A 5,316-nucleotide genomic window follows, 5' to 3' on the forward strand; every position below is an offset into this window, starting at 1 on the left:
CCATGTTGTTGCTGAAATCTGCCCACTGTAAAGAATAAAAGATGTGTGCTTTTTGAGTTTGGGGTTGACTCTCCCTGCGAGGATGAGCAACCCCATGTACGTGGAATCAAACCTCTTCCCATTGCAGTGGTCTGTCATCTAATTGTGTTCTGTGGGTCGTGTTCCTGAGCTAAGACTCCTCAGGGTCTTACAACAGGTCCAGAGATATGATATCAGAGGGCAGTTTGATCCTGTGTCCATTTAGCAAAGCACTAGTAGTAGCTTCACCCCAGGGTACTAAGAGCTTCCCAACCACATGGTATTGCCCCATTTGCAGAACCAGGCATATAGTTCCTTCTTAAATGGGTCCTAAATCCAATCAGAAAGTGTTGGGTTGGTGCTTGGCATCTGTGCCATTATTGCAACCACTGATATATCTTATGGTCATTATTGTGAGTCACGTCCGGCTAAGTCTGTTGATGGATTTCCCAGCCCCACAGCCTGTATAACACCTTCCATTGCTATGAAGGTAGCTAGTAAGGAAGAAGTTTCCTGGTAAGTACTAACTTGAGTTCCCCCCATACTCTGTGATCAGTGCATGTAGAGTTGTCAGCAATTGGGTTTCACTGCTGAGTCTCCTGCATTCTCCACACGCCCTCTCCTGTGAAGATCCCTGAGCCCTGTTGGGGGAGGGCTGTGTTCTAGGCTGCCCATGCCTCGGTGGATGCCTCTGTATCTTTGTTCATACTGGCTAAGCTGTGCAGATTTCTCACCCTGCTGCGGGCAATGTCTAGTAGCCTGTGGAAGGAAAGAATTCGATTTATCACTGTCCTTTATAGAGATGTCATTAGGTGGTTTTCCCATTAGTATTCTTATCTGTGGGGCTGGAGTGAGGCCTTGTGCATACCAGGCTGTTGTTCGGCTGCTGAGCTAGCACTAAAGCCCTCTGCATCTCAATGGCTGATTCAGAGACTAGAAGTTTTTCAAGTTTATTGTTTTAATAAGGTAAATAACACTCTGATCCCCCCCCCCCCAACTCTTCTTTTTCCTCTGTACTTTTCCTCTGAATTGTTGGTATGATTTCCTTTCCACTCTTCGTTTTCTGTCTAGGGTTAAATAAAGAGTGTTTATCTTATCTTACACAAAGATTGAAGTTTCTTTAGCCCTATGAATTTAGTCTAATTCATACCGCTGTAATTTAATTTATCACTGAATTCTGCCCATGGCTAGGTAGGAAGATGGGCTTAGCGGGTCTGCTATGCTCTGCCAAGCACTTTGTGGCAAGTGTGTTGCTCATCTTTCTGTCCGGGCAACAGAACTCCTGAGGCTATCAGCTTAGTGAGAACAAAAGGTTTCTTTTGTCTCAGGCTCTTGACAGCTCTAGTCCAAGGGAAGGAACAGGTTCTCCACACAACCACCCAGCATTAGTATTTTTTTTTAGACATTTTACTGTACTGCCTGCTGAAAGGAGTGTGTGGAATAATCTCAAATGTAGGAATTTTGGGGGCAAAACTTCTCACCTCCTGGCTGCTAGAGTGGCAAGGGGGACCCCAACCATGTAACTTCTTCTTTTTACCATCTTTATTGGATATTCTCTATATTTACATTTCAAATGTTATCCCCTTTCTCCCCACTTCCCTCCCCCCCTCCACTTGCTTCCATGAAGGTGCTCCCTCTCCTAACCACCCTTTCACTTCAGTGCCTTGGCATTCCCCTACACTGGGAAAGCGAACTTTTACTAGACCAAAAGCCTCTCCTCCCATTGATGCCAGACAATACCATCCTCTGCTACATATACAACTGGAGCCATGGGTCTCTCCATGTGTGCTCAATGGTTGGTGTATCAGTACCTGGGGGCCCTGAAGGGTTTGGTTGGTTGGTAATGTTCTTCCCATGGGGAACCATGTAACTTCTTTCCTCAAGGTCTCACCTTCAAATGTCCTCTCCACCCCCACTTCCCAGAACTGTCACACCCAACCTTTACTGTATGGGCTAAACCACAGTATATGCTAATTCACTTTTAAAATATGTTACCTAATATTGTGTGCATTTATACATACTTGGGAGTGTGGTCCAGCCATTCGTGTGGAGTCAGGACAAGATTGTGGGGTCCATTCTTCCTTTTACATTTATATGGGTTCTAAGTATTGGACACAGGTCACCAGGTTCGCCTCACTGTGTGGCAGGAGCTTTTGCCTGTGAGGCTATCCCACTGGCTCCTTTACAGCAGTTTTATGTGCACTTGCTGTGGCCACTTGAGTCAATAGAGGCCCGAGAAGATTCTAGAGCTTACCTAAGTCTCTGTGCCTGAAAGTAGCAGATCTGGGCTCGCACGTTCTGTAGCACTATGATCAGCCTTAAATCTGGACAACTTTTTTTTTTTTTTTTTTTTTTTTTTTTTTTTTTTGGCTATGAGCAGAACCTGGAATTATTAAGTGCTCATGCCATTGCTGTGTTCTGAACATACTGGTCTTCTGGTGTTTGGTTTGGTTTGTTTGGAGACAACTGTTTCTTGTAGCCCAGACTGGCCTTAAACTCACTATGTATCTCAGGATGACCCTGAGACCCTGATCCTTCTGCCTCTGCTTTCTAAATGCTGGGAACAGGCTACCAGGCCCTGGTCATTGATTTTCTTGAAGTATAACGAACTCCCTGAAGCTGGATAACTTCTAAAGAAAATATGTTTCCTTAGCCCATAGCTCTGGGGGTTCAAGGGTGTAACAGGCACTGGCTGGGCCATGATGAGATCTTTCTGATGCTCATGGAAGTGTGTGTGTGGTGGGGAGAGAACACAGGGTGAGGCTAGAGGCCAGGGAGAACAGCAAGGAGCCAGTCTTGCTCTCTGATTAAAGCTCTCTGCAGGGCTGTCATTGTCACACCTTCCGTTGTCTAGTTGTCTTGCACCTTCTACTGAGTCTACTGTTCGGTGGGACTCACCTCCGGACAGGCTCGTACCAACGGCTACACGTCATGGGAGTCTGTGTTCGGCACAGCTGTCCAAAACACACCAGTGTCCCTATGGAATGAACCCATGGCACTGGTATTGGAGGTATATCCCAAGTTCCAGCTTCTCTGGAAGCCGGCCAATTACTGGGGCCTGAGGGTTCTAGGCCAGCCTGGCCAATAGAGAGACCCTGTTGCAAAAATGATAGAAAGAGAGAGCCCAGAAAATCAGTTTAGTAAGAATCCTTCCACTTCAACACTTGATCAGGTCCCCAAGTCCCATCCTTGGTGAAGTGATGTTTTTAGATGTAAGTTCTTGGCCTGACTTTGGGCCAGTGTATTATGTTAGTCTTGGACAAACACCTGAGACAGCTAGACATGGCGGTATATGCCCATGATCCCAATACCAGGGAGGCAGAGTCAGAAGGATTGTTAACTTTAAGGCCAGCCTGAGGTATATAGTAAGACCCTGTATCAAAACTCAAAGTGGGGCCCGTGAGATGGCTTAATTGGTCAAGGTGCTTGTTGTACAAACCCGGTGAGCTAAGTCCAGCCCCCCCAAATCCATACAAAGGTAAAGATGGAGAACCCAGTCCAGAAAGTTGTCCTCACACATGCACACTAACAACAAGCTACATTTTAAAAAAGTAGAAAGGGGCAAGAGAGATGGCTCAGTGGTAAGAGCACTGGCTGTTCTTTCAGTGAACTCAGACTTGACTCCCAGCATCCATATGGAGACTCACAGCCATGTGTGACTCCAGATCTGGGGTTCTGATGCCCACTTCTGACCTCTACAAGTCACATGTGTGTTACACACGAAAACATGCATACTATAAATGAAGGTGCAGTGAAATCACTGACCTACACCACTCTATGGTAGAAAGAAAGGTTTGTTGGGGACCAAACTTTAGCAAAATTTTGGGAGTCCACCTTGGACTTACTCAGACAAAACACAAGCATGCATAAGATAAAAATAAATAAAACTATAATCATGCATAAGTTAAAAAACATAAAGGCTTGTTTGGGGCTGGTAGGATTTCTCAGTGGGTAGAGACAGGCACTTACTTCACAATCTTGAGTGCCTGTGTTGCATCCCTGGGACCCACATGGTAGGAGAGAAGCAGTCTCCAGAAGTCGTCTTTTGAGCTCCATGTTTTCCCTGTGGGATGTGTGCCTCAGACACATCATTATCTCTAATAATAAATAAAAGGTAATAAAAGTGTCTCAAAGAAAGCCCTTGTAAAATAATGAAAACAAGGTACAGAAATACAAAACTTAAAAAAAAATACACACAAGAGCCCATGGAGTTGAATGCTTGCCTCACATTCACAAAGCCCTGGGTTCAGCGCCCCCGTGAACTACAAACAAAACCCTCTAATAAAATAGATAGAATCAACTTACAGAGGCCCAGCTCTCGCTCTCACAGCTCCTTATCTTTAGACCCTGTGATGTGGCACCACCAGGAAAAAGACAAACTCCTCCCTGCAGCTGGGAAGCGAAGGAAGGCCTGGGGCCTCAAGTACCCTCAGGGCTCAGCTCTGATGACTGTGTTTTCTCCAACCTGGCCTGTATCCTAGCTCCCAGCAGTACCACAGACCGACGAACAAACCTGTTAACTCTCCAACCTGGGGAGCATCCAAATCATAGCAGCCCAGTTGAACAGGAGCCTCCCACACTTGATGACTCTTCCTAGTAATTTTCCGTCTTCTTCCCACTCCCCCGAGCTTTGGCTACAGAACCCTAAGGTTTCTGTTTCACTGGGAGTGGAGCCCACTCTCTAGTCCCTATCACAATGTCTTCAATAAGGATTCCTTATTTGGAACTGGGGAGATGGCTCAGCAGTTCAAGTACTTGCAGCAATGTGGGGGACTGGGGGACTGGAGTCCAGATCCCCCTCCCCCCCAAGTCCAAGTAAATGCCTGGCGGGCCTGGCTGTCTGCCAGAAATTCCAATTTTGGAAGGCAGAGAGACAGGAGCTCCTCAGAGCAAGCTGGTAAGTCAAAACTCCACTTTTGGTTGGGAAAGCCTACCTCAATGAACAATGTGAAGGGTTGTGAAGGATGGTCCCAGGCATCAACCAACCCCTCCCTCCAAACACATGAAAAAAAGAGAAAGTTTTCCTTATTCACCTGAAATCCAAATACCCAAAAGGCTGAGGCAGGACCCTCAGTATGAAATCAGCCTGGGCTGCAGAGAGACTCTGGCATGAGCACTCTCTCCCTCTTCTTCTCTGTCACATGTATGTGTATGTACTACATATATGTATGCGTATGTCAGCATACAGTTCCTTACACATGTCTGAGGAGGAGGAAGTAGGTGCTGTGTCTCTGGTTCTGTCCATTCCAATGACTGGCCACCAGCAATGTGACTTTTGGGGAGAAAGCTGCCTGCTTC

The sequence above is a fragment of the Micromys minutus genome (assembly GCF_963924665.1).
Source record: "Micromys minutus genome assembly, chromosome: 1".
Lineage (NCBI taxonomy): Eukaryota > Metazoa > Chordata > Mammalia > Rodentia > Muridae > Micromys > Micromys minutus.